The 20690-nt window shown below is 44.8% G+C and overlaps 1 protein-coding gene across 2 annotated transcripts in view; it reads right to left on the minus strand.

The window, feature by feature from the left end:
- The window catches only part of GAB2 (GRB2 associated binding protein 2), a 195815-nt gene that overhangs the window by 37546 nt on the left and 137579 nt on the right, over window positions 1-20690 (minus strand). The window lies entirely within an intron of this gene.

A 20690-nucleotide genomic window follows, 5' to 3' on the forward strand; every position in this document is an offset into this window, starting at 1 on the left:
ACAGATTAGACACGCCTGTCGGGGATGGTTTAGCTAATACTTAGTCCTGCCTTAGTGCAGGGGACTGGATTAGATGACCTATCAAGGTCACTTCCAGTCCTATGTTACTATGATAATATGACATGACTATGATGGGAACTTGCAAAGCCTGAGACATGGCTCTCGGCTCACCACTTGCCCGGTTGTCTCTTCCTGTTGAAACTGACTGTGTGTGTGTGTTTTTTCTTTTAATGGGGATAGTAATATATCACCTTCTACAGGTGAATCCAGACAGTGGTGAGGCTCAGGAGGTGTTGTCTTTGCCACCTGTCTGGAGAGGATCAGTCTTCCATTCATGGTCACATTCACTAATGCAGCACTCGCACCACTGACACCGAAGGCATAGTGCCAAATCATAGGGTGAAATCCTCGGCCCTCAATGGGCACTTTGTTCTTGACTTTAACATGGCCAGCTTCCTCAATCTAAGGGTGTTCTACAGTGCAAAGTTAAGTCAGCATAACCACTTTGCTCAGGGCTGTGAAAAATTTCACACCCTGTACAATGTAATTAAGCTGATCTAAGCCCCATTGTAGCCACCACTAGGTCAATGGAAGAATGCTGTAGCATTTCTAGTGTAGAAATACCCTAAGTATATGACAAGACGTGGTTACAGACAGGGGGAGTACCAGGAAACAATAAGACAATATTGGTCAGCATAACAATCCGGGTCTTAGCGCACCAACTCTCCTGACATCAGTCCCTCTCAAGTCACTTTGCTTCTGCCAAATGAGCATGCTCTTTCTGAGATCTTTTTATTTACCAAACCTTCCCTCCTCCCTCTGACTATCACATTTGGAAAATCTAATATGAAATGAGGGGAAAAAACCCATCTCTCCTCATCAGAAAATTGACAGAGGTCTGGAGCAGAGAAGTAAAGTCACCTTATAAAGGTCCATCTAAAAGCTTAATGGGAAAGATGATCTCAACATTTTTTCCTTCCCCACTTCTTGCTGACAGATTTTGATCACTGCCTTCTCTTCTTTCGTTCTGCACATTCTCTCATCGAACTCAATGCCCTTTAAAGTTAACACCACAATTCCTCCCTTGTCTCTTTTCTTCGGGGACCATTAAGACCTAGAAAGTCACTGGGTTGTTGTAATTTTAAACCCAACACAACAGCAGTGTCGAAACTTGAACTCAACCCTCCCCCCCCGCCCGAGTGCAAGGCTAGAGGAAAATCATGAAGTCATTGCAATAATCTCAGGCGGAGAGATTTTCAAAGTTACAGTGAATGCTATTTCCTAGTAAGATATTCTCGCATCTACTTTAGGGCTTTCTATAGCGTCCAGCCCCTTAGACATAGTTTCTGAATTTTAGGATTGGCTGCTCACCTACATCAGAAGTTCAAAATTTACAAGTAATCTTCTGTGTTGAAATATGAAGCACAATGGACAACTGATGGTCATACAGGGTCGCTGTTGTGAGATGTTGAGCACCTTAACAGTTTCAATGGGAGCTGAAGATGCTCCCCATTCTGTGTTATAGCTGACAATGATTCTATGGGCCAGATCCTCAGCTGGTGATAATTAGTGCAGCTCAATGGACTTCGATGGAGCTATTCCAGTTTATACCAGCTGAAGATCTGGCCCATAGAATCTACCACTATCCATTTCATGTATTTAAAGAGAGCTAGGTGCCACAGGAAACTGATAACGGGCTACAGCTTTTCACCTCTAGGTTACTGGTTCAAATGCAGGGCAGGTTATTACTATTTGCATGATAGTAGTGCCCAGAACTGCAGCTGAGATCAGAGCTCCATTGTTCTAGGTGCTGTACAAACACAAACTAAGAGACAGTCCCTGCCACAAACAATGTTCAGTCTGAATAGACAAGTCAGACAAAGGATGTATCACCATCTCCTAGATGGGGAACTGAGCAAAAAGAGATTAAGTGATGTGACTAAGTACATAGGGGAGCTTGTGGCAGAGGAAGGATTAACTCTACTGCTACTAAGGTGTAGTCTCATGTCTTAAACATATGACCATCCTTCCTCAGGAGTGAATGCAAACTGGTGGCCAGTGCAAAAGGAGCTAGTGATCTCAGTCTAGTTCCCAGGGGAGAGATGTCCACATTCCACTGTCATTGGCACTCAGCAGAGAGGCCAATGATTGAAATATCCTCTCAGGTGCATCAATCAGCAAGTTCCCAGGACAATGAGTGTGCACTGCTGGTGTTTATTCTTTGGGTAAATAAAGGGCTGTCACCTGGGCTGTCAGTTCAACACCTTTCCTAAACATAAGATTTTGCTTCAATAAATAAGCGATGCTTATTTAACATGTGAGTTTGGCTTTTGCTGTTTTGTTTGTGTATTACAAAGTGAACATTTGCTCTGAGAGAGAGAGAGAGCTATCAATGTAAATAAAATAACATCCCTGTGTACAGAATTGTCAGCAATCTCCTTGGACTGGTAAAAAGAATACAGAAACATGAGACCCTTCCAAAGCAGTGATAGCCTCGGAGGAGCATGGGAACGAGGGGAAAATATCACAGCACGGATGAGAGAGAGAGAAGGGAAAAGAGCCAAGTCAGATCATCCTGACCTCAAAGCATTATATATCTCAGTTATTTTAACAGAAATCAATTATTTGAAGGACAAAGAGGGAAAAGGGAGAGAGGCTGCAACATAAAAGGCACAGCAATGCACCTGACCTACCTTGCATAACCTTATAGCAATTCATATGAGATTCCCTGCCCCATCCCCCAGCACGAACTGACTTAGAAGCAAATCCAAATGCTAATGCCTTCCCTGGTATTCAGATGTAAAATACATGAAAAGCACAGAGCCCACTAGCTGCTATAGGACTGCACAGAAGGCTTACTGCATTGCTTGCTACCAATCAGTTACCAGACAGAGTGTTTCTGGGGTGCTAGTTCTGTCCTCTAACAGGAGAGATGGGTTCGAGGCTTGAGTCATAAGACTTGGATCCAGATCCAGGATTAGATTCAGATCCAAAAGCTCAAGTCAGGACTCTCTCTGTTCTCCTATGGTAGATTAATTCCCTTGAGTACAGGAATTACTGCACTGCACGTGCTATGCAGGAGGTCAGACCACTACTGATTTTTATTCTTTGTGTTGTGGTAGCACCTAGAAGCTCCAATCATGAACCAGGATACCATTGTGCTAGGTGCTGTACAAATGCAGATGGTCAAAATTATGGTCAAAATGATCCCTTTAAAAATATATAGGCCTGAGTCTCCATGGCCTCACACTGTGTGTGGTCATTCGCACCTGTCCGAACATCATAAAACCACAACTGTTTGACACCCACATTCTGCAAGGGTAAATGACTTCACAAGATGCAAAGCAGTAGAGACATAAGGTCCCACATGCTCTTGCTCCTGCTCCCATTGATGTCCACAGAGAAATTTCCATTGACTGCAGCGGTGGAGAATCAAGCCCTATGCTAGCAAAGGGATGTGATGAAGTTGGCTTATTAAAATACCCCTGAATACTGGGGCTAATTTTAATAAAAAAATAAATAGCAGCTTCTCAGTACTGTGATGATCAACCTTAAAGGGACAATGCCAATGTTTGTAGACTTAACATCTGGTCTACAGAACCTTCCCCCTTTTGATATGCTTGCTGGGCCCACGGTAACAATGTGTACGTATTTTTAAAAAATGAGTGCTTCAGGACTCAAGGAAAAGACAGACAAATATCAGCGTCTGCAGCCTGGCACTTACAAGCAACCTTGCAGTGACAAATCTGCGTGTGGTCTTATCTTACAGCACACATATGGGATAAAGACTCGCAAGGAGGGAAAATAACAGTGCAGGGAAATATTTAGGATGAGGCAGGATTTATTTATTCTGCATAAATAACATTTTTATGACTTTCCATTTCATGAATCATCATTTTTGTTATGCACAGTAACAATATGATGAGAAGGGATTTTTTTTTTAAAAAAGGCTAGATCTGTTTAATTTGGAATGGAGAGGGAAAAAGCAGAGATAATAGAGATCTACTGTAACCGTATAAAATAATGAGTGGCCCATTTACTCTTTTTCTCATAATACATGAAGGGACATTTAAAACACAGACAAGAGAATACATTTTACAGAATGAGCTAAATTCTGCCTTTAGATAAACATGTGCTACTCCCATTGAAGTCAATGGGAAAGCCAATTGGTATCTGCAGCAGAATTTGGCTGGATGTGTTATTAATATGTGGAACTCCCTGCTGCAGGATATTATTGTTGGGATCCCCTGAGACTCTCTTCCACTTGGTTCCCAAAAAATCAGTTTGACTCTGGAATTGGGCACACAGCAAGAGTATGCCCAAGCTGACCAGGTTTAAACACAGTGGGTGGATGTTACATCACAAATCCAAAGTTACACAGCAAAACATTTCCTTACATATATCTATACTAACACTTGTATTCCTGACTATACATTGCATCATATGCTTCATGACTGACTTGGTTACTTTTCACGAACCAATCCTTGTACAGCATGTACTGTTATATTGTCCCTAGTACCAACCAGAGTGTTCCTGCTTTTCTTAGCTAGACTGACTCCAGCCTAATGTTTGTTACAAATTAATCTTCCATTCACCTTCCCAGTCATGCCCACTGAGAAATGAAGTCTTACTTATGTCATGTAACTCACTTCAAGATAGGCCTACAATTATTGAGGCAAATTGCTTGGTAAGAACCATTAACAGGATTAGACATTTACTCTATGTTGAAAAGAGGCTGTTTTCTCTTCTGTGGACCCAACAGAGCCATGGTAGCACTAACAACCTGTCCTCTCCTGCCATCTTAACAGTAAGTAGAGCCGCTGTGTTTTAAGGGGTCAGGCACAGGACTACTATAGGCTGCAACCTTTCCTGGTTGGCCAAGGAGAACTGACTTCACCCAGTCCTTAGCCCAACCTTGTCAGAGTAACAAAGGCTTGATAGGTACAGTAAACAACATGCCCCAAAATTCATTTCCACTGGAGATATTTATTTTACCAGAAGGAGAATTAATGATGTTCTACTTTAATTGGGGTTTTCCCCCCACTGAGGCTGGAAAATATCACAGACTTGATGCAGTGCCCCCCGGAAACTCCTTATGAAGTTAGTGCCACTTGCAGAGAAACAAGAAGTGAGAATTGCATGAGACAGAAGAGATGGTCTTGAGGTCATGACTGTAGGGTGGGATTCAGGAGAGCTGGCTTATATTTCTGGCTCAACCACAGGATTTCACTATGTGCGCCCAAGTGAGTCACCTAAAGTCAGATTTCCAAGCCTTCAACACCTAAAGGTGGGGCCAGCTTTTCAACAGAGCTCAGCTTTCATTTAGGGACCCAAAAGTCAACTTAGCTTGCACTATGATATCCAAGAAGCCAAGCTCTTCTGAAAATTCTGGCCATGATCTTGCTGTGCCTCACTTCCCCATCTGAAAAACAGTGATAATGACTAGAGCTGGTCAAAAACTTTCCACTGAAACAGACACTTTCTGTGGGAATGTGCCGATTTCAAAGAAATTTCATTTCGGGGAAAAAAGTGGAAATGTGATTTAACGTATTTGGAATGGATCGTTTTGATTTTTCCTTATGAAGTGACTTTTCATTTAGAAATGTATTTTATATTATCTTATACAATAAAACATTTGAAAGGCACTTGAAAATCAAAAACAAACACTGAGATTGACTGAAAATGAAATTTCATTTTGCAGGAAATTTTGAAATTTCAGCTTTTCATTCTGATTTAGAATGAAAAAAAAAATCCAAATGTTAGAATTTCACCTGGAATGGAAATTCCAGTTCCTGATCATCTGTCTTATCTGTTCAGCCTGTCAGAGCCTTGGGACAAGGACTTTCTTACTCTGTGTGCGCACAGTACTTAGGACAACCAATTCTCTTCTGGCTGGGATAGGGACTCTAGCACCACTGATATACATATACATAAGTAGTGTACCAATAAATTGAAGGGTTTCTCCAGGGGGCTCTCTCACTGAAGCAAGCTGCTTTGGGGAGATGACCTAGAAATAGATTTTTATTTTGCTCATCATCTAAGATTGTGAGCAATGTTCCCTCTAATTTTTGACAGGCCGTATGCACAAAAAATTTCTTCTGTGCAAATTTTTGAAGCAGAGTTCAAATTTGTGCGCCATGAGACAAATGTGCACAAGTGAGTAAAATGCTTACACATTTAAAAAATTTTTAATTTGCAATTTGTGATAATAGCGTTACACCATGTTATTTTATAAATATCATTTTTAAATACTTAGAAAAAGGAAATTTAACCTCCTTTCCCTTCCCCCCCCTTGCCAGCTAGTAGAATCTGGCTGTGTTGATAGATGGCAGGCGAACAATGTCAAAAGACACCTGTAAATGATATTTCGGCCTGGCTCCGATGTAGTATTTCATTTTTTGTGCACATGGTGTTTCACCTTGTGCACGGGGTTTAGGATCTGTGTGTGCGCACACACGTGCACAGCTTAGAGGGAACAGTGATTGTGAGTTTCTACTTTTGTTGGGCCCTTTGTGTGTCACCTGATTTCCAAGCAGCCCTTTGGTGGGTCTAAAAATGTTTGGCGAGAGATTAGCCATGGAGAGTGGGGTCACACAGCTACATGGTTATTATGGGTAGGCAAGAAATTAAGGGTTGGTCATTTTTCCCCTTCTCCAAACCTTGGCACCTGAATGGAACCTATTCATTAGACCTGATTGGTTAGGCTAGACAAATGAGAACTCCAGCAGAGCAGCTGACAGCCAATTGATTTAGTTGGGGATTAGGTCCTGCTTTGAGCAGGAGGTTGGACTAGATGACCTCCTGAGGTCCCTTCCAACCCTGATATTCTATGATTCTCTGTAGTTGTATGTGTGAGGCAGTGTAGAATAGTGGCTAGACATTAGGACTGAAAGGGCCTGGGTTTTATTCCTTCCTCTGCCACTAGCATGCTGGGTGACTTTGGGCAAGTCACAGCACCACTCTATACCTCAGTTTCCCCATCTGTAAAATGGGGATATTGACAGTGACCACCTTTGAGATCTACTGAAAACGCTACAGAGTAATGTGTTATAAGCATTATTGCTATGACAGCCTTTTTGAGGGTGCAGAGAATACCCTCTCAGTGACCAGCATGTGGGGGCCTTGGCTCCAAGTCCTCTGCATGGGGAGCTCAAGGATGGATGAGAGGCTTTTACACAGAGATGTGAGGAACACACAGTAAGCAGACAGGAGGTGTCTCTCCTTGCTTAAACAAACATCACTGCCCTTCTAACTTGATGACTTGAGTGCTCAGCATGGAATTAATTAATTAATAAGACTGGAGGTTCAGTGTCTTACAGCCAGTTTCAAAGAAACTGGCAATGGGTCTTAAAGCTCAGGGAAAGCGTATGAAAATGATAACCCCCATGGAGGTGTGAGACTGTTCCAAACTGATTCACTTAAATGTGAGGTATTGCCATTTCCATTCAAGTGAATGGATGAGAGGCACAGATATTCTGTATAGAGAATCTGCCCTCTACAGATCTCCAAGTGCTCTACAAATGTGTTTTCTTTATCCCAACACCCTAGGAGGTAAGCATTATTGCTTCCATTTTATAGAGTAAATGGAGGGACAGAGATGTTAAACACCTTGGCCAAGACCACACAGAAAATCAGTGGCAGAGTCAGGAGTAAAACCTAGGCGCCTTGTCTTTCAGTCCTCTGCTCTAAGCACTAGAGCACACTCCCTTCTAGAGGCGGGAATAGAACCCAGGGGTCCTGACCCACAGTCCCCTCTAGTCATGGCTTGACCTCGCTGCATCCCAGAGTCAGAAACAGAACCCTGCAGTCCATTGGCCTCGTTAGCACTACAAAAAGAAATTTTCCCTCTGTTGATATTCACCCCTTCTTGTCAACTGTTGGGAATGGGCCACTTCCACCCTGATTGAATTGGCCTCATTAGCACTGACCCCCCACTTGGTAAGGCAACTCCCATCTTTTCATGTGCTGTATATTTATACCTGCCTACTGTATTTTCCACTCCATGCATCTGATGAAGTGGGTTTTAGCCCATGAAAGCTTATGCCCAAATAAATTTGTTAGTCTCTAAGGTGCCACAAGGATTCCTTGTGGTTTTCACTCCAATCACAGTCACTTTTGAAAATGGGACTTAGGCTCCTAAGTCACTTAAGGATTTTTGGAAATTTTAGCCCCAAACCAAATTAGAAACAAGAGCCTATGAGCCTTTTTTCAGATTTCTATTCAATCATCTGCATTCAGAATCAATTTCTTTGATCATGACTAGTCTTTCACCTCTCTATCCCGTAACTGCAATACAAACTTCTAAGGCATCCACCCATGGTGCCGGGGCACTGATACACACTTAGGCCCATTCATTGGTCCTTTAGTCACAGATTCTACAATTTCTTGCTTGTTACAGGAACACTGTGACTCCTTTCTCCTGCCAGCCCCTCCACACTGGAATGGGATGAAGAGTTGCTGCTTCTACTGCTTCTAGCTAGTGTAGACAGGGCATTAGCGTCTTCACGCTGCTCAGAGCAGAGCCAGCGAATGCATACAAACACCATGTGAACCTAATTTCCTGCAGTTCTCTCTCCACTGCTACCATCTGTGGAGCTGCAGTATTGCTAGGGGCCATACTGGGGCTCACATCTCTCGTAGACAAGGGCTATATGTTTTGCAGAACAGCCTGGTAAATTTTTCTTCCCAACACCATGGGGGTTATTTTTAGCTGTGCTTGGTTCTTTTTATTTGGATTTAAATTTAGATAATGCAAGTTAGGCTCTCCTCTGCCTGACCTGCTCATGTGCTCTGTTTACAGGAGCATAGGACTTGGGATATTGGATTGAGACGTGGTCCATCGAGTTCAGTAGCCTGTCATTGATAGTAGCCAGTTCTAGAGGCTTCAAAGGTCGATGCAAGAAACCTAATACCTATGTAGTGCATCCTCTTTGGAGAGAAGGCCTCCTTGTGAAGGTTTATCAACCCAACCATGCAATTATGGGTTGAGAAAGTACCTAGTCTAGATGTCAGAGTCAGCCAGGAAGTGCTGCAGCAAAAGTAGGGAAGATAAGACTTGATGTTCCTAAGATATCTAAGGGAATAGATAAGCGAAAACCCACTTAAAGAAATCTGGGGTAGTAGCAGTCTTTTAGTCTGTCTGTACAGCACCTAGCACAATGGATCCCTGATTGGGGCCTCTAGACACTACCACAATATAAATAATCAGTAATAAAAACCAAACAACCATCCCAGCTGTCCTTATACGTCATAAAGGGCAACAACTGAATGTATCATTATTATGTATATTACAATTGTGCTTAAAGGCTGACTTACTAGATGCATAGGAAGAGACATTCCCCGCCCCAAGAACTAAACAAACAGGACAGACAAAGGGTGGACAGAAAAACTGAGGCACAGAAGGATTACATGATTTGACCCACTGCAAATCAATGAAGAACCCAGGTGTCCAGTGCTCTAACCATTATACCAGGCTGCTTTCCCCCCACTCTTATGGATATTCTCTCCACCCCACAAATTCTCTCCCTGATCCTGCTAAGAATTTCCCACCACTTCTTGCACTGGTGTAGCTGCTGCCCTTGGTTCCTGGCATTTGTAACACTGTATCAGTTAGGCTGGTGGTGAGCTGATTTAATTGACATGAGGTTAAAAATGACTATAACCACAGAAGTTTATCTACTCTACGACTCTCAGATTTGTTAGCAATGGTGGGGACACTTTTAGAATGTCTTCACTATAGACAAGAACTTAGAGGGTTTTTCCTAGAGACATGGGAAAAGTACAGATTTTTTAAAACCTAAATGCAGTGTTACCAGAAGCACTTCAAAGTCATTACACACACACACACACACACTTAATAATATGATAATGTCATTAGAATGGAATGTTGCATTGCAGGTGATTTAGAATCACATTCTCTTTCAAAATATTAGTGTTTAATTTAAAGTGGTCTCCAAGGCAACAGGAAACAAACTGGAATAATGTCAGATGAAAACCTCCTTCATGCCTGAGAAGTGCTGACAAGAGATTCCACATTGTACATTTTTTTGTTTTCAAACTCTAAGGCTGCGGCTGCTCTAGGGGTTAATAATGTGGGATATGGGGGAGAGCAGTGCTTGTGATCAGATTTGGGCTGATCACGGTCAGATATCTTTCCCATCAGGTGGCCATTTGATAGCTTGGGTGAATCGAATCTGGTGTTCTCAGTCAAGGGTATTATCCCATTAAAGTCCATGCACCTGGTTCTCCCTCCTCATACACCAAAGCTTCCCAAGCACCTCAAGGCCCAGATGGTGTCACGTACAGGGCTCTCATCTAACCTTTCCCACAGACAGCTCAAGTTGTGGGTGCAGGGATACCAAAGTGCTCTATCATAGCAGCAGAATGCCCCTGGGAGCACACAGGGCAGCATGAGCTGTGATACCCTTTAAAAGTGAGCAGCACCTGACTCCCTGTGCACCAGAAGCGTGCCACTGATCAGTACAGAAGGGGCTGCATTGTCCCACCAGGACTCTTTTAGGATGTCCAGTGTGCACCCTTTGGCCCCGGGAGGAAAGATAGCTTTATGGTTAAGTCGGTGGACTAGGATTCAAGAGATGCATGTTCAAATTCCAGGTCCACCAGACTTTCTCTATGCCCTGATGCAAGTCACTTATTATTATCAATGAATGATATTGTGGTAGCACCCAGGAGCTAGGCACTGTACAAACACAAAACAAAACACTGGCCTGTAGGGAGACCAGATAGCGAGCATGAAAAATTGGGACGGGGTGGAGGGTAATAGGCCCGTATGTAAGAAAAAGCCCCAAATATCTGGACTGTCCCTATAAAATCGGGACATCTGGTCACCCTACTGGCCTGCCTTCATAAAACTTTGCCTCTCTGGGCTTCAGTTCTCCCCCAGGAATAATAATCTTTCTTTTGTCTGTTTTATCTACTGAGATTATCAACTCTTTGGGGGAGGGACTGTTTCTTACTAGATACTGCATCTACCACAATGGCACCCCAATCTTGTCTGGGGCTGCTAGTCTGCTACCGTGACATAATTAATATTAGCAATTTAGACCATAGGAAGGACTTTCAAAGCTCTGATGTAAGGGGGATGCATAGAATGGCTAGAAGTTCAGTCAACTAAGAAAAAAGCATCCCCAAACAGACTCTCAGCTCTGTTTATAATTATCTGGGCGCTGATGGGTGTTAAAACATCTGTATTGGTTTGGCAGAGATTTGGGACTGAGGTTTGTGCCAAAGATAAAAGCTGGCTTGGCTTGAAAGCAAGGCAGCAAAACATTAGCATGATGTTCATGCTCAGAAATGCAGGGCTAGTCACCACTCTGCTGCAAGCAATTAACAGAATGAGGAGGAGACCTGCAGCACCCCTCCTCTGTGGACACACCCTTTGATGATGATTCCAGCAACTGGGACTACTCCAGTCAACCTGCTGGGTCTGGTATGTGAGTGCTTCCCTTCCATTAACTTCCTGGCTGTGCTGCTGTTGAGAGTTGCGCTTTTTAAAGGGGGGACACTTCCAACAGCTGATAACTTATGGCTCTCTCCCAGAAAACCTCTGATTGCATCCTTTTTCCATTGACTTTTCTACAGGACTGTGTCTCTAACACCAGTCCTACAAGGCACAGAGCTCCATGCATTTCCACAGACTTCAGTGGGAATTGATGGTGTGCAGCACCTCACAGGATTGGGGTCTTAATAGAGAAAGAACCAATAGGACTCCCCAGAGTGGCTCAGACATAAGGCCTGTATAGTTCCATGTCCTGGCTTTCACCAGCTTGTCTTCCTCACCAACGGAAGTTAGTCCAATACAGATATTACCTCACCCCCCATGCCTATCTAATATTCTGCATAGCATTGCATACATTGCAACATTGCATAGCAGCCAGGTGTAAGAACCCCACAGCAGCAGAGGTGAGATAATCTGCCCCCTCCCATCCCCCATTAGATCTTTTCCTGATTTCTAATAGATTGGCTTAAATCCTGAGGCATGAGGATTAACACCCCTTCCAAAACTGTGGTTTGCATCAATGATGATAACTCCAGGCTTTCTTGTTGTTTGAAATTTGTTCACTCCGTTGTCTGTTTGTTTGCCAGAGCATATGCAGCACTGATGATATCAGCAGGAATTGATGAAGTGTTGGAAATATCAGGCCTGGTCACTATGCCCTACTCCACTGGCACAAAAGGGGCTTTAAACCTAGTGGACTCATGCAGTTAGTAATTTCTCAGCATAAGGGGATTCCTGGGATAGCAAAGAGCTGGCAAGGTAGCTCTATGCCACCATGTCACAGCCCTTGGTTAAAGGTGTGGCTGGGCCAAAAGAGGTGTGGCCAGAATACCCCTGTGCTCTGGCTATTCCTGGTTGCCAAAATGACCCTGTGGGGCAATAGGCAGCTGGGTGTAATATATAGCAGCTTCTGACTTGCTCTAACTTACACTGGGGGCCACATTGATTCATTGGGGCTGACTCTGACTTTACTGGCATTGGTTTTACACTAGTCTAACTTCATCATAATTAATAATTTGCTTCTGAACTGCTCTAACTTTCACTGGGGGCCAAATTGGGGAGCTGCAAAGCAGATGTAAGGGAGAATGCAGAACTGAGAGTATGATGTAGGTGGACTTTTAGGATGGATGGCAAAAGGAGGAAGCCATGGGAAGGGGGCGTTAAATTATATAGTTGTGGCCCACTTTAAATTTGTGGTTCTGGGGCCCCTCTGAATACTTATGCTCTGACCTGCAGCTGCATACCCAGCAAGGGCAGCATGGTCAGTGCTGTTTGAATGTGTCATACTGAAATAGTGGCTGTTTTCCTTTTAAATGCATCGGCAATGGAATTGTGAGTTTAGCAGGGAAAGCAGTGGAATCCAGACACCAGTCCCCAGTGGATTTTAAGTAGGTGAGACTTAGCCCTGGTCTACACTAGGCATTGAGGTTGAATTTAGCAGCGTTAAATCGATGTAACCCTGCACCCGTCCACATGACGAAGCCCTTTTTTTCGACTTAAAGGGCTCTTAAAATCAATTTCCTTACTCCACCCCCGACAAGGGGATTAGCGCTGAAATCGGCCTTGCTGGATCGAATTTGGGGTACTGTGGATACAATTAGACAGTATTGGCCTCCGGGAGCTATCCCAGAGTGCTCCATTGTGACCGCTCTGGACAGCACTCTCAACTCAGATGCACTGACCAGGTAGACAGGAAAAGGCCCGCGAACTTTTGAATTTCAATTTCCTGTTTGGCCAGTGTGGCAAGCTGCAGGTGACCATGCAGAGCTCATCAGCAGAGGTGACCATGATGGAGTCCCAGAATTGCAAAAGAGCTCCAGCATGGACCGAACGGGAGGTACGGGATCTGATCGCTGTATGGGGAGAGGAATCCATGCTATCAGAACTATGTTCCAGTTTTCAAAATGCCAAAACATTTGTGAAAATCTCTCAGGGCATGAAGGACAGAGGCCATAACAGGGACCTGAAGCAGTGCCGCGTGAAACTTAAGGAGCTGAGGCAAGCCTACCAGAAAACCGGAGAGGCGAACGACTGCTCCGGGTCAGATCCCCAAACATGCCGCTTCTATGATGAGCTGTATGCCATTTTAGGGGGTTTAGCCACCACTACCCCAGCCATGTTGTTTGACTCCTTCAATGGAGATGAAGACAACACGGAAGCAGGTTTTGGGGACGAGGAAGATGATGATGAAGAGGCTGTAGATAGCTCACAGCAAACAAGCGGAGAAACCGGTTTTCCTGACAGCCAGGAACTGTTTCTCACCCTGGACCTGGAGCCAGTACTCCCCGAACCCACCCAAGGCTACCTTCCGGACCCACCAGGCGGAGAAGGGACCTCTGATGAGTGTACCTTTTAAAATACTATACAAGGTTTAAAAGCCAGCATGTTTAAGGATTAATTTGCCCTGGCATTCGTGGCTCTCCTGGATATACTCCCAAAGCCTTTGCAAAAGGTTTCTGGGGAGGGCAGCCTTCTTCCATCCACCATGGTAGGACACTTTACCACTCCAGGCCAGTAGCATGTATTCGGGAATCATTGTAGAACAAAGCATTGCAGTGTATGTTTGCAGGCGTTCAAACAACATCCATTCTTTATCTCTCTGTATTATCCTCAGGAGAGTGATATCATTCATGGTCACTTGGTTGAAATAGGGTGCTTTTCTTAAGGGGACTTTCAGAGGTGCCCATTCCTGCTGGGCTGTTTGCCTATGGCTGAACAGAAATGTTCCCCGCTGTTAGCCACGCGGGGGGCGGGGGGAGGCAAAATGTGACCTTGTAACGAAAGCACATGTGCTATGTATGTAATGTTAACAGCAAGGTTTACTGTGAAAGAGTGTACCCATTGTTCTATAAAATGTGTCTTTTTAAACACTACTGTCCCTTTTTTTTTCTCCACCAACTGCATGTGTTTCAAGGATCACAGGATCTTCTCCTTCCCAGAGGCTAGCGAAGACTAGAAGGCGAAAAAAACACACTCGCAATGAAATGTTCTCTGAGCTCATGCTGTCCTCCCACACTGACAGAGCACAGACGAATGCATGGAGGCAGACAATGCCAGAGTGCAGGAAAGCACAAAATGACCGGGATGAGAGGTGGCAGGCTGAAGAGAGTAAGTGGCGGGCTGAAGAGAGGGCTGAAGCTGAAAGGTGGTGGCAGCGTGATGAGAGGAGGCAGGATGCAATGCTGAGGCTGCTGGAGGATCAAACTAATATGCTCCAGTGTATGGCTGAGCTGCAGGAAAGGCAGCAGGAGCACAGACGGCCGCTACAGCCCCTGTGTAACCAACCGCCCTCCTCCCCAAGTTCCATAGCCTCCTCACCCAGACGCCCAAGAATGCAGTGGAGGGGCCTCCGGCCACCCAGCCACTCCACCCCAGAGGATTGCCCAAGTAACAGAAGGCTGGCATTCAATAAGTTTTAAACTTTTAAAGTGCTGTGTGGCATTGTCCTTCCCTCCTCACCACCCCTCCTGGGCTACCTATCCCCCTATTTGTGTGATGAATTCATAAAGAATGCATGAATGTGAAGCAACAATGACTTTATTGCCTCTGCAAGCGGTGATCAAAGGGAGGTGGGGAGGGTGGTTAGCTTACAGGGAAGTAGAGTGAACCAAGGGGTGGGGGGTTTCATCAAGGAGAAACAAACAGAACTTTCACACCATAGCCTGGCCAGTCATGAAACTGGTTTTCAAAGCTTCTCTGATGTGCGCCGCACCTTCCTGTGCTCTTCTAACCGCCCTGCTATCTGGCTGTGCGTAACCAGCAACCAGGCAATTTGCCTCAATCTCCCACCCCGCCATAAACGTCTTCCCCTTATTCTCATAGATATTGTGTAGTGCACAGTAAGCAGTAATAACAGTGGGAATATTGATTTCGCTGAGGTCTAACCGAGTCAGTAAACTGTGCCAGCGCACTTTTAAATGTCCACGTGCACATTCTACCACCATTCTGCACTTGCTCAGCCTGTAGTTGAACAGCTCCTGACTACTCTCCAGGCTGCCTACGTATGGCTTCATGAGCCATGGCATTAAGGGGTAGGCTGGGTCCCCAAGGATAACTATAGGCATTTCAACATCCCCAACAGTTATTTTCTGGTCTGGGAAGAAAGTCCCTTCCTGCAGCTTTTGAAACAGACCAGAATTCCTGAAGATGCAAGCATCATGTACCTTTCCTGGCCATCCCACGTTGATGTTGGTGAAATGTCCCTTGTGATCCACCAGTGCTTGCAGCACTATTGAAAAGTACCCCTTGCAGTTTATGTACTCACTGGCTTGGTGCTCCGCTGCCAAGATAGGGATATGGGTTCCGTCTATGGCCCCACCACAGTTAGGGAATCCCATTGCAGCAAAGCCATCCACTATGACCTGCACATTTCCCAGGGTCACTACCCTTGATATCAGCAGATCTTTGATTGCGTTGTCTACTTGCATCACAACAGCCCCCACAGTAGATTTGCCCACTCAAAATTGATTCCTGACTGACCGGTAGCTGTCTGGCATTACAAGCTTCCACAGGGCTATCGCCACTCGCTTCTCAACTGTGAGGGCTGCTCTCATCTTGGTATTCTTGCGCCTCGGGCAGGGGAAAGCAAGTCACAAAGTTCCATGAAAGTGCCCCTATGCATGCGAAAGTTTTGCAGCCACTGGGAATCGTCCCAGACCTGCAACACTATGCGGTCCTACCAGTCTGTGCTTGTTTCCCGAGCCCAGAATCGGCGTTCTACCACCTGAACCTGCCCCATTAGCACTATGATGCCCACATTGCTAGAGCACATGCTTTGAGAGAAGTCTGTGTCCATGTCCTCATCACTCTCGTCACCAGGCTGACGTTGCCTACTTGCCCAGTTTTGTTTTGCCAGGTTCTGGTGCTGCATATACTGCTGGATAATGTGTGTGGTGTTTAATGTGCTCCTAATTGCCAAAGTGATCTGAGCGGGCTCCATTCTTGCTGTGGTATGGTGTCTGCACAGAAAAAAGGCGCGGAACGATTGTCTGCTGTTGCCCTGATGGAGGGAGGGGCGACTGACAACATGGCTTACAGGGTTGGCTTACAGGGAATTAAAATCAACAAAGGGGGTGGCTTTGCAAGAAACTGAATGGCCGCCTCAAGGATAGAACTCAAAGCCTCAAGGATAGAACTCAAAACTGGGTTTAGCAGGCCGTTGATTCCACAGAGGGAGGAGAAAATGAATAGAAAACAAATCTGGTCTATTTCTTGTTTTGAGCCACTTCATCTATCTTTATACATCATGCTGCAGCAGACTGTGCAGTACGACTGCTAGCCATCATCACCTCCTGGGTGCTTGGCAGAAGATGGTGCAATATGACTACTGGCCATCGTTTTCTGCTAGCTGCAGATTAAAAGACAGTGCACTGCCGCTAGGACTCAGTCGCCATGAGACGAAACAAGGGAAATGACCTGGCTGAGTCACTCCCATGTTTGCCCAGGCGCCCAGTTAAAAGAGCACCCAGGACTATGTTGACGACAGCTACCAGTCATATTGCACTGTCTGCTGCCAAAAGGCAATAAACTGCTGCTGTGTAGCAATGCAGTACCATATCCGCCAGCACCCAGGAGACATACGGTGACGGTTAGCTGAGCGGGCTCCATGCTTGCCGTGGTATGGCATCTGCACAGGTAACTCAAGAAAAAAGGCGCAAAACGATTGTCTGCCCTTGCTTTTACAGAGGGAGGGAGGGAATGGGGGCCTGACGATTTGTACCCAGAACCACCCGTGACAATGTTTTAGCCCCATCAGGCACTGGGATTTCTACCCAGAATTCAAATGGGTGGTGGAGACTGCGGGAACTGTTGGATAGCTACCCACAGTGCAAAGCTCCAGAAGTCGACTGTTGCCTCGGTACTGTGGACACAGTCCGCCAACTACATGCATTTAGAGCATTTGTGTGGGGACACACACACACTCGACTGTATAAAAACGCTTTCTACAAAACCGACTTCTACAAATTCGACCTAATTTTGTAGTGTAGACGTATCCTTGGGGTCTAAAATGATTGTCATGGTCTCCTTAAGAGAAAGGTAGACAAGCTCTAAGTGCAGTGGGAAAATGCAATCAAGGGAGCAGCAGTAACTATGGAAGCAATTGCTACAAAAACAATTAAGTTGAGATAATCAGTAACATTTAGGGAAGTTCAAAAGTTCACTGCTTTGGTACTACGGGCACTATTCAAATAAATACAATGTAAGGTATCAGAATGTTTTTCCTCAGATAGCTACATCTTTCTGTTTCCCATTCTTCACAAAACTGACTCAGTTAGCACAGAACATAGATTCCACATGTGGAACTCATGAGAACTTTTCTCCCCTTAGTTAGCGGAAAGACATGTAGTTAAAAAAAAATTAGATACATATTAGTCCTAACTCTGTGACTGGGGTACTTACTATCAATCAAGGTAGGAATTGTAGTTTAATGGTTAGAATAGAAGACTAGCTGCTATGATTTTTGGCTTCTGTCCCTGGCTGTGGGACACTGTGGACTTAAATATTTGGTGCCTCTTACCTATCCATCTTACCTACCCTTACACTAGTGGACAAAAATATGGATCCCTAAGATAGATAGAATGTAATGGAGTTTTCTCTCTCCACAAACACTGGGAAGAATAAACCATGTTGTAATAAGTTTTAACCCCAACTGTGCTACACAACCAACAACCATAGGAACACAGGACTTGCCATACTAGATCAGAATAGTGGTCCATTCAGTCCAGTGTCCTGTCATCAGAGATGCTTCAGAGAAAGGTGTGAGAAGAACCACATAGTGCACAATCATGGACTAACCTTTAAGCATGTGTATAAATACCTCTGATTTCAATTGAATTTAAGCATGTGCTCATAGTGAAGCTATTCCCTGGACTTCCAGCAGAACCACTGATTCTCCCACAGGTTCCTGCTTCTGATAATATTGGAGAATTTGTTGCTCTTCGCTTCTATGGCTGAAGCTGTTTGCACCTTCAAATGCCCACCTAGGCTTCCTAATTTCCATCTTGCCTTTTACCTTCCCCCTCTTGGTGCAGATACAGCCCTGTGGAACACCACAACTTGCCTGCAGAGCATCTGTTTCAATGCTTGGGGGATACAGGTGATCAAATTCTGGTGGCTTCCTGCACAGGATTAGTGGGGAGAAAGGGACTCATCAGGCCTCCTCAGCCCCAGGGCACCTGGGCTGACACAGGCATCAATTAGCTCTTAACTCATCATTTATAATTTTTGCTTTATCTAAGGTACTTACATATCCCCATTGCTGTAGTACCTGAGTGCCACCACAGTCTTTAATGTTGTGATCCTCACAACACTTCCATGAGATAGGGAAGTGCTATTATCCCCAGCTGGAACTGAGGCACAGAGAGACTGAGGGCTAGTCTTTGTTAGGTCAGCATAACAACGTCACTCAGGGAGGTGGATTTTTCATACCACTGAGCAACGTAGTTATACCAATATAGGTCTATAGTGCAGACCGGACCTCGGTGAAGCACAAGCAGTCTGTGGTGGAGCAGTGAATTGAACCCAAGTCTCGCAAGTTACTGTCTTGACCACTGACCCTCCTACTTTAAGCTAAATTACTTTTCTTTAAGGCCCCTGGAAGTGGTGGTGTTGGTTACTCTGAGCTTGGGCACAGCCACGGCCGGGTAACTAGCGAGGAAAGGAAAGGAAAGATCAGCTGACCTGAATAGACAGGGGAGAAGGAGTGTGGTAGCAGCTCGAGCAAACAGTCCAAGGACACAGAGCTGCAGTTCCCCTTCCCAGGCTGTCAGAAAGCTGTCTGAGATCACTGTGAGCATGGGAAAAGTTTGTTTGTTTGGGTTTCCACACCCCCAGATGGTCCCATTTTTCAGCAATCTGTCCTGTGAATCTGGAGACTTAAAACAGCACACTTAAATGTTCCATTTTATGTTCAACCTCCTCAGCCTATAGGGAGAGCCGCTACACCTGTGCTTCTAGGCAGAGCTGTGTGATGGTACCAGAGAGGCACTACTACTGCCACAGGTGGGTGGCACTGGCACCAGCAGGCCAGAGTGGGGTCTGGCTGGTGGCAGTGACCAGCCAAGCTGGCAGGAGCAGGACCAACCCAGGAGAAGAGGAGAGGAGAGGAGAGTTGCAGGGTGGGATGAGTGTGGGGAATGAGGAATGACAGGTGTCCCCTTTTCATTTTGATACTCCAGTCCCCATAGACATGGAAGCTTCCAGCTGTGGCTATAGGAGTGCTGACTAGTGCAAAGTATTAAGTGTTATGGGTATGATCCTGCCCTTTCTTACACTGGTGTCAATCAGAAGTAACTCCACTGGAGTCAATGGATGAGAATCCGGCTACATGGGCCGGATTTCACAAATTGCTCAGCACCCTTTTAGGAACTCAAATAAATGGTCTGATTTGCCAAATTGCTCAGCACACTGAGTGCCTGTTGGGTGCTGAGTCCTTTGGAAAATCTGCTTGTAAGTGTTGAAGTGGGAGCAGCTGGGGGCTTTTTCAAAATCTGGATCTCATGTAGGTGCCCAAGCGGAGAGCTGAGCTCTTTTGAAAATATGACCCCAATTATCGGTGCTGAACACTTGAAAGTTTGACCCCATGTCTTCATTTAATATGCTGTATTGTAAATGATTAGGCACAAAGAACCAGGTCCTCAGCGAATGTAAATTGCCATAGTTCCACTCATGGTGATTGGATCTGGCTCAAAATGCATTATTGTGTCAGAAGAAACAAAATGCTAATACTTATATTCTATATCTAGATAGTATGTTCTTTGAAGCAGGGACAATCTTTGTGTTATGTTATACAGCACCTAGAATAATGGAGGCCTGGTCTGTGAGAGAAGCCCCTAGGTATGATGGCAATTCAAATAATAAATATTAATAATAACAACACCACTGAAATGTCAATACAATTGTTTTTTAAAGAACTCAGCTGAGAAACACACAGACATTACATCTGAGAATGAGAGACTAGCTAGGGGAAGCCGTGTTATCTTTACAGATAAAATCAGTAATAAATGCTATTACATTCATAAATAAGATCAAACCGGAATGGAACACCAAATGGTGTCGCTGAAAGTTCATGCAAATCTGGAGTTCCATGAAACCACTATTTCACAGCCTGTCTGGTCTCTGTGGTTTTGTCTCATGGCTTTGTGAGAACTACCTCTTTAGTTAGGTTTGTTTC

Source organism: Dermochelys coriacea, chromosome 1 (genome assembly GCF_009764565.3).
Source record: "Dermochelys coriacea isolate rDerCor1 chromosome 1, rDerCor1.pri.v4, whole genome shotgun sequence".
Lineage (NCBI taxonomy): Eukaryota > Metazoa > Chordata > Testudines > Dermochelyidae > Dermochelys > Dermochelys coriacea.